Source organism: Macrotis lagotis, chromosome X (genome assembly GCF_037893015.1).
Source record: "Macrotis lagotis isolate mMagLag1 chromosome X, bilby.v1.9.chrom.fasta, whole genome shotgun sequence".
Classification (NCBI taxonomy): Eukaryota; Metazoa; Chordata; class Mammalia; order Peramelemorphia; family Peramelidae; genus Macrotis; species Macrotis lagotis.
This window is the reverse complement of record NC_133666.1, coordinates 532,773,216-532,783,441: the sequence shown is the minus strand read 5'-3', so window position 1 is coordinate 532,783,441 and position 10,226 is coordinate 532,773,216. Positions and strand designations below refer to the sequence as shown.

At 36.0% G+C, this 10,226-nt stretch overlaps 1 pseudogene; it reads left to right on the top strand.

The window, feature by feature from the left end:
- The first annotated feature begins 8,137 nt into the window (after nucleotides 1-8,137).
- On the top strand, nucleotides 8,138-10,011 carry LOC141501659 (WW domain-binding protein 11 pseudogene; annotated as a pseudogene).
- Nucleotides 10,012-10,226: the final 215 nt, after the last annotated feature.

The window sequence follows — 10,226 nt, the reverse complement described above, 5'->3', positions numbered from 1 at the left end:
TCAGCATCAGTTCCTATACGTAATTTCATGCTTCTCTAGGGTCCAACCATTTATGGTTTCTTATAGAACAATAATATTCCATAGTATTCACATACCATAACTTGTTGAGCATCCCCTCAATTTTCCATTCTTTGCCACTTATAAAAGGAGTTGCTATGAATATTTTGGAACATGTAGGACTTTTCCCACTTTTTATAATTTCTTCTGGGTAGTCCTAGAATTGAATTGCTAGGTCAAAGGGTATGAACAGTTTATTGCTCTTTGGGCATAGTTCCATATTGCTATCCAGAAAGATTGGATCCATTCACAACTCCACCAGCAATGCATCAATGTCCCAATCCTCCCACAACCTCTCCATCATTGATCATCTTCCCTTTCTCTCATCTGGGCTAATCTAATTGATGTGAGATCATACCTCATTGTTGTTTTAATTTGCATTTCTCTAATCAATAGTGATTTGGAACATTTTTTTCATATGCATATATACAGCTTTAATTTCTTCATTTGAAAACTATCTGTTCATATCCTTTGACCATTTATCAATGGGGAATGATTTGTGATCTTATAAATTTGATGCAATTCTCTATATATTTTAGAAATGGGACCTTTATCAGAACTCTTGGTTGTGAAGAGTGTTTTCCAGCTTTCTGCTTTTCTTCTAATTTTGGCAGCATTGACTTTATTAGTGCCCCCTTTTAATTTAATGTAATCAAAATCATTCATTTTGTAGTTTATAATATGCTCTAAATTCTTGTTTGGTCAAAAATTTATCCCTTTTCCATATATCAGATAGAGTATTTTTTGGCCCATTAATTTATCTATGGTATTGCTCTTTATGTCTAAATCCTGTATCCATTTTGACCTTATTTTGGTATAGGGTCTAAAATGTGGATCTATGCTTAGTTATTGCCATACTATTTTCCGGTTTTACTAACAATTTTTGTCAAATAGTGAGTTCTTATCCCAGAGGCTGATGTCTTTGGGTTTGTCTCAAATAATAAATTGCTATAGTCATTTATTGCAGTTTCTTTTGAACCTGTCCTAATCCACTGATGCATTACTCTATTTCTTAACCAGTACCAGGCAGTTTTGATGACTGTTACTTAATAGTATAGTTTTAGATCCGGTAGAGCTAGGCTACCATCCTTTCCATTTTTTTCATCAGTTCCCTAGCCCTTTTGTTGCTCCAGATGAATTTTGTTACTATTTTTCCTAGCTTGGTAAAGTAGTTATTTGATTTTATCTTTCTTTCTCTTTTTTATTGACAGTTTTTTTCTTATGCCTCAATAGGCTTCTTAATGAATTCAAGCAGCATCAAATCAATACACAGTTACCAAGCCTCTACTATGCATGAGGCAAGAGTGAAACAATCCCTAATTAGAGAGACAACAAGTATTTATTTTTCAATAATTCAATAAACATTTTAAGTACCAACTGTATATCAGGCACAGTTCTAAGTATATATATAGAGAGAGTATGTATAGCAAGTGAATAAATAAAAGTAAATCCAAAGGAATTAGAAAAAGAGGCTGCTAGCATTTAAAGGGATCAGGAAAACTTCATGCAGAAATTAGTATTTGAGCTGAATCCTACAGGAATAGAGAAGCCCTAAAAATTCATATATTTTTATGTTAGGAACTTCAGGTAAGCTACAAAATACATATGTGTAAAATAAATTGCACCATTTAATTCCAGGAAAGAGGGCAGATTGTGACCCCCAAATAAGCAATGTTTTTTACATCAGTCTGAAGGACTAGATGAGTGAAATGAAATATTTTCATGGAGGAGCTGCTGAATTAAGGATATAGCTAAGCAATCTATATGAGAAGTAAGGATCATAAAATGGTAGTATATATATTGGAAAAATAGTGTTAAAAAGATCATGAATTATGTATGAATTGGGAAAATTGAGAGTAAGAGGGTCACTGACTAAGGGGTCTGTTCAAGTATCATAGTAATTTGAGAAATAATGAACAAGATATAAAAGCAGACTAGTGACAGGCAGTCACTAAGGGGAACCAATAGAAGCCTTATTTTCAAACTTTCATATTTTTAGGGTGTAGAATCTCTTGGAAGCAATGAAATCCTTATATTTATTGTCAACATGATTTTTCCCCTAAAAACATTTTATAGTCTTATAACTGGAGGTAGAGGTGGGAATCAGCATAAAGTTTTGAAAATAATTTATTTTAAATTACCTTAGGAGGTTAGAGTTACCAGAAATATGTGTGCTTTTATAGGTCATGAAAATTAATTAAGCAATTTTGGACAACTAGAAGCAAAATCAAGTTTTAAGCATATAAGGTATAGTGCAATATTACTTTACTGAACCAACTATTAATTTGTGCTTATGTACAGCTAAAAGGAATGTGTGATGGGGGGATTGGGAAAGCCATTCTGCAACAAAGTCGAGAGAAATAGAACAAATGGCCACTCTTGTTGAGAAATTCACCTTGCTTCATGTTCTACTTAAGCACAAAGAGCAAAACAAAGCACATCATAGTTTTACAACTTTTTAGACTGGTTTGACAGCTTACATCTATACTTTGGCTGCATGATACAGAGGGAAAAGTCCTGGATTTGGAGTGAAATATAAGTTTGAATGTACTCTGCTTCTTACTTGTTGTGTGACCTTGGAAAACTCACTTACACTTCTACTTCTACTCCTCTGATGAATGAAATGATCAATTGTGATTCCAGAAGACCAAAGTTGAAGAATGCTATCCATCTGACAGAGAGATGATAGATTAAATATGTAGAATAAGACTCACAATTTTTGGGCACAGCCAGGATAGAGATCTGATTTACTTGGCTATATTTGTTGGGAGAGTTTTATTTTCATTTTCATTTTATTTTATTTTTTTTACTGAGGGAGGATTTAGAAAGGAAAAAAATGCTGGTTAATAAAAAAAATAATTACAAAATCACTTCACTTCTTAGGGTTTCTGTTTCCTTATCTGTAAAATTAGATCTAAGGATCTCTGCCACATCAGCATGCTACTTACTGGCTACTACTTTGATAACAATTTTATTTATATGGGTACTGGGGATGCCATCAATTTGTCATCATCAAGACAGACCCAACAAGATTGCAAGGATGACACAGAACAGGAGTATGAAGCACAATTCAGACAAGATGATCTCTAAACTTCCTTCCAGATCTAGAGAGAGAGAGAAAACAGAAAGAACAGTATAATCTCTGAAACTATGATAATGGCAAAGAATGGCTGCAAACTTGAAGCCTGCAAGAAAAACACTAAAATAAGATTTTAAGAAGCTTCCTAATTCATTATTGTTTTACTGTTTCCAAACCATCTATATAAGATTTATAGTGAAGTGAGTGTGAGAAAAATAGTTATCTTCTTAGAATTTATAACTAGAAGATTTCTTAGAGTTCTTCTATTCCAACAACTTCATTTGTGAATTAGAAAATTAAGAGCAAAAGAGATTTATTGGACTAGCCTAAGGTCCCACAGTTAGCTAAGAGTAATACCAGTTTCCAGCTCTTATGACCTATAATAAGTGCCTTATTCATTAACTCTATTGTGTTCTTTTGTTTATGAGCATCTTTCTCAACTGGCACACTGGACACCTCACAACACAGGTTTGTTAGTTACTAATTTTTCCCTACTATTCCCTTTCCCCCATTCTCTCTTCATTCTTTCTAATAATTTTTATTTTTTCTTCTTCTTCTTCCTTACTATTCACCTAATATGCTAGAATTCCTCCCTTCTTTGGATCATTATATGCATGATGGATGACAGAATTTGCTTCCATATTTTAGCCTACCTACAATCATATTGGTTTGAGTTCTCCCACCAAAAGTGCAGATTACAATACATCTGAGCTCTTCTTCCTCTTGGGCTCATATCTGTGTTTTCTGACCCCACATCTTAGAGACCTTCCTCTAGTTAAAGAGGTCAATGAACTTGTTCTTTAAAATATTTTTGAAAAACATACAATTCATATACAATAAAAGGGAGTTTTGAAAAAAAATTTTAAAAAACATTTCTTGCATTTCTTTTTTCATTTTTCTTATAATTTTATTTTCTGCATTTTTCTGATTTCTTTTCTTTTGAATTTTGAGAAAGCAAGCAAAATGATATCAATTATACATGTAAAATCATGCAAAACATATTTCCATTTTAGTTATAATTTTAAAAAATAAAGAAAATCATACATCTGTTTGCACTAAGAATTCATCACTTATCTCTCTAGAAATGGATAAATTTTTTCATCATGAGTCCTTTGTAACTTTCTTGGATCATTGTACTGATCAGAGTAACAAATCTTTGACAGTTGATCATCATTACATTGCTATTACTATGTACAGTCATCTTCTATTTCTTTTCACTTAACTTTGCATCAGTTCATTTAGGTTTTTATAATTTTTTCCTGAAATCATTCCTCTCATCATTTCTTAGAGCACATCATAATCATTTGCCACAACTTGTTTAGCCATTTGTTGATGAGCATGCTTTCAGTTTCCAATTTTTTGCCACCACAGAAAGTTGCTATAAGTATTTTTATAAATATAAGAACTTTTCTTTTTCTTTTGATCCCTTTGGGGTACAGACTTAGTCGTGGTATTGCTAGGTCAAAGGTTATACACAGCTTTATAGCCCTTTGAGCATTGTTTTCCAGAATGATTGAACAGTTTATATTTTCACAACAGTCCCTTATTGAACTTATTTTTTTCTCATTCCCTGCAGCACCATTTCTGATAGGTGTGAAGTAGGACCTCAGAGTTGTTTTACTTTGCATTTCTCTAATCAATAGTGTTTAAAACATTTTTTCATATGACTGAAGATAGCTTTGATTTCTTTTTCTGAAAATTTCCTGTTCATATCCTTTGACCATTTATCAAATGGGAAATAACTCTTCTTTTTATAAATTCAACTCAGTTCCCTATACAGTTGAGAAATTTGGTCTTTATTAGAGAAACTTCTTTCATTGTTCATTAGAGAAACATTTCATTTCATCAAAAATGTTTTCCCATATTTTCTCTTTTAATTAGGTCTACTTTTACTTCTGAAATTATGATTACTATCCCTGCCTTTTTTTTTAACTTCAACTGGAACAAAGTTTTCTACAATCCTTTATTTTAACTCTATATGTGACTTTCTGTTTTGAGTATGTCATGTTAAGACAAAGATGGTTGGATTCTGGTTTCTAATGCATTCTGTTTATCTGCTTCTGTTTTATGGGTGAACTCAATCTATTCACATTCACAGTTATGATTACTAACTATATACTTCTCTTTAATTTTTCTTATCTTTATCCTTCTTTCTCTCTTTTTATCCTGTTTCCTCAAAAGTCTGTTTTGCTCCTGATAACTGCCTCTCTTAATCCTCCCCTTTATTATACCTTTTCTCATTTTTAAAAATTTCTTTCCTCTCCTAGTTCCTAATTGCCCCCCCGACAGACACATTCTTCCCTTTTTGAACCAATTCTCATAAGAGTGAAGTTCTAACATTGCCCACCATCCCATCATCTTTCCCTCCACTAAAAAAAGTCTTGAAAATGTGCTTTCCCCTTCTCCCAGTGTATCCCTCTTTCTTTTCCATTCATTTTATGTAGATCATCCCAATATAATCAACTCATACTCATGCCTTCTGTCTATATAAATACTTTTTCTAATTGCCCCAATAATAACAAAGTTCTTAAGAGTTATAGGTATCATCTTCCCATATAGGATGTAACCAGTTTAATTTAATTGAATTTCTTATGATAACTCTTTCATGTTTAATTTTTTTTTATTTCTCTTGGGTTTGTGTATGAATATAGAGTTCCAGAAATGTCAGCTTTTATGACCAGTCAATCTAACACTGAGGCTCTTACAAATGACTTTCTGGTCAATGTTTAGTAGCAACTAAGATGCAGATTCATCTAGTAGTTATGCTGTATTCAAATGTAAACTTGTTGGGACCAGTACTCTAGAAATTGTGCTATGTCTGAGATTACTTTTCGAAGGGATCAAGGTCTTATAGGGATAGTATTGGGGAACAGTGTACATGCATCTGTTCCTTTTGAAGCAAATATCCTTTTGAAAAAAGGTTAAATAGGGGGGTGGCTAGGTGGCACAATGGATAGAGCACCCACCCTGGAGTCAGGAGTACCTGGGTTCAAATCCAGTCTCAGACACTTAATAATTACCTAGCCCTGTGGCCACTTAACCCCATTTGCCTTGCAAAAACCTAAAAAAAAGGTTAAATACACTAATTGGTTAAATAGAATTGGGATGCTAAACAGTGGCAACTAACAATGGAGAGAAAGCACTATAAAGAGAATTCAAACTGATAGCATCAGAGAATAATACTCCCATGGGTACCCTTAGAACTGGGAGTGGTTAACACAGCCAGCCTCATTCTCAAAGAGGCTAGACTTCATTGCTGTACTAGTACAGCAAGATGCTTATAGACAATAACTTGTTGAACTGCATTGTTATTAACTTTACTTGAAATGTCTTATAAGAATAACAAAATAAATAAGCTAAATAGCATATATAAACTTGGGTTTTTCAATACAACTCTTAGTTTGGCTTTCTCTAAAAGAGTAGCATCAATCTAAATCCCCATATAAAAAAATTCACCATAAAAAATTTCTTGTAACTTTGTAGAATCCCGCAGTAGATGAATTACTAAACTCTAGTAAGCACAAAAGGAAAACTGACTCTAAGTTACTTAAACTCCAGGTTACACTTAAAATGCTTATAAGGAAATGCACTGAGCTATTTGCAGGAAAGGTATGCTATAAACATTACATATTTTTATATCATCTGAATGCAATTCATTATGAATACCTACTTTCTAAGACCAAAAAAAAGCTTCAAATCCACACTAAATCATTGGAATCAAATAATTTTATAGATTATCATGTAAGATACTAGTCTGATAATAATATCATTATATGTGACTATATTGATTGAACACTTCTGGATACTGGGCATCAGAACTTTAAAGAACAAAAAAAAATTCAGATGGAATACAAGTTGTCATTCCATTCTTTTTTAATCTTCTCATTGATTCAATAGACAAATAGGTTTATTCAGATTGAAAACAAAACAAAATATGAAAAGAATCTCTTCTGGCATACAAAAAGAAAAAGAAAAAAATTCTCTTAGCAATTTCAAAACATGTCCTCTGCATTCTACACAGTCCTTGATCAAAAATCTGAGATAGAGTCTAGGAGAGGGTAGCTTTTTGTGTTCAAAATGTGGTTCCTTTCCCCTCCTTAATCATTAGTTGACTTTGTCCTATCCCATTAGCCCTGCCCACAAAATTGCCAGAAGTGATGGAAAGGGATGGAAAGGGATGGAAAGGCAAACATCTGGGTCTTTTCAAAAGGAAGGACAAAGTGAGGCAAAATTCCTATTGTTCTGAATATAACCTCTTTCTTGTCTTGTAGGTATTTTCTTTGTAATAAGTCTTTTTTTTTAAAAGTTTTTGCAAGGCAATGGGGTTAAGTGGCTTGCTCAAGACCATACAACTAGGTAATTATTAAGTGTCTGAGGCTGGATTTGAACTCAGGTACTCCTGACTCCAGGGCTGGTGCTCTATCCATTGTGCTACCTAGCTGCCCCTGTAATAAGACTTTAATAGTAATTACTGTTTCTCTTGAGCATGAGCAGACTTATTATAGTGTTGAGTTTAAGTGGCAAAAATAATGTGAGAATGTCAAAGCAGAGGACTATCAGCCTGCAGCATATTGAAATGAGATTGTTTGAAGGTGAAATTATCATCCTATTCCATGTTACAGATAGATGCTAGGAACTGAATTGTCCTTAGAGGAGAAATATCGACCAGGTGATTCAGTAGGAGTTGAAATTTGATATGGAGTACCTAACCTAATTTTGGATCCCTGAGAGTGGAACAGATGTGGGCTATATGCTTGCAAGTTCTTAGTAGGAATAGATTTCTGTTTTTTACTTGCCTGTAGATGAAAAAATATGAGTTGACGGTCTGGGCAGTAAGTTTCAGGGCAGTAAGTTTATGCTCAAAGTTAATGTATGGGCTTATATTTCTTTTTTGAAAACTATGAATCAGTTTGACTAAATCCTTGCCTAATAAACCATTAACCCCACGGCGCTCGCTGACTCGGGCGAGCAGCCGAAAGGTGTTTTTTTTTCCCTCCCGTAACTGACTAAACCATATAACCTGTGAAAATGGGGCGGAGATCTACATCATCCACCAAGAGTGGGAAATTCATGAACCCTACTGACCAAGCTCGAAAAGAAGCCCGAAAGAGAGAATTAAAAAAGAATAAGAAACAGCGAATGATGGTAAGAGCTGCAGTATTAAAGATGAAGAATCCCAAACAGATTATCCGGGACATGGAAAAATTAGATGAGATGGAGTTCAATCCTGTCCAGCAGCCCCAACTAAATGAAAAGGTGCTAAAAGATAAGCGAAAAAAACTTCGTGAAACTTTTGAGCGCATTCTCCAACTATGAAAAGGAAAATCCAGATATCTACAAAGAACTTCGAAAGTTAGAGGTGCAATATGAGCAGAAAAGGGCTCAACTCAGCCAGTACTTTGATGCTGTAAAGAATGCTCAGCATGTTGAGGTGGAAAGCATCCCATTGCCAGATATGCCTCATGCTCCTTCTAACATCTTGATCCAAGATATCCCCTTGCCTGGTGCACAACCGCCAACTATTCTCAAAAAAACCTCTGCCTACGGACCGCCCACAAGGACAATTTCTATACTCCCTCTTCTTGGACATGGTGTTCCTCACTTGCCTCCTGGCAGAAAGCCTCCTGGCCCACCTCCTCCCCAAGTTCTGCAGATTTATGGTCGTAAAGTGGGTTTTGCCCTAGAACTTCCTCCTCGTCGGCGAGAGGAGGATATTTTATATAGTCCAGAACTTGCACATCTAGTTCATGATGATGATGCTTCCAGCAATAGTGAAGATGAAGGTTATCCTAAAGATATGGATCAAGATAAGCATTATGACAGCAGTGATGATAGTGACACTGACAGGTCAGATGCCGACAGTGAAGAAGAGGAGTTCATGCATCGTGATGATAGAGAAAACAAGGAGGACAAAAAAGTCAGATCTCAGTGTACGATTTGCTGATGTCCCTGGAAAATCACGAAAAGAAAAAGAAAAATTTGAAGGAATTAACACCTCTTCAAGCTATGATGCTTAGAATGGTAGGTCAGGAAATTCCTGAAGAAGGGAGAGAAGCAGAGCAATTTTCAGAGGATGATGATGAGGAGGATTCTGATGACTGGAATCAGAAGATATAACACAGCAGCAACACAAAGAAGAATCTCTTCCTGATGGGGCATCATCATCCCCTGCTTCCCAACAGCAGCAACCACCTCCAAAGTCAGTTCCACCTGCTCAGATACAGGCACCTCCCATGCCAGGACCACCCTGTCTTGGACCACCACCTGCTCCACCATTATGACCGCCTGGGCCACCCACTGGCCTTCCTCCTGGGCCACATCCAGGAGCTCCTCCATTCTTAAGACCACCTGGAATGCCAGGGCTTCGAGGACCTTTACCTCTGCTTTTACCTCCTGGTCCACCACCAGGCCCTCCTCCTGGTCTTCCTCCTGGTCCTCCTCCACGAGGACCACCACCGAGGCAGCCTCCTCCAGCACCTCCAGGAATCCCTCCACCTCGTCCCAGCATGATGCACTCACCTTTGGTGCCTCCACTTGCCTGCTCCTCCTGGACTTTTTCCACCAGCTCCCTTGCCGAATCCAGGGGTTTTAAGTGCCCCACCCAATTTGATCCAGAGGGCCAAAGTGGATGATACCAGTGCATCCACTATTGAGAAGAAAGCCACAGCAACCATCAGTGCCAAGCCACAAATCACGAGAAAACAAAGGAGCTACTGCTGCTCCCCAAAGAAAGTCAGAAGAGGATTCTACTATACCCCTTGCTAAAGCAGTCCCAAAATCTGGCCCCTCTGCTCCTGTTTCAGTACAAACCAAGGATGATGTATATGAAGCTTTCATGAAAGAGATGGAGGGGCTACTGTAACAGTCTATGATACCAGGAGAGGTTTTAATCCCACAAATTCATATTAGAAAACATGGTTCATAGAGAAAGGTCAGATTCTGGACCTGAGTGCAGAGGAGTCAACTTTTACTCCTGTTAGAGCATTTCCTAACTTCAGTGCAAGGATTGTCTTAATGCTATTTAGTTTTGGTTGGAATTGATTGCACAGAAGAAAAAGATGTTTCATTCAGGGTAGATGGTAATAGTATC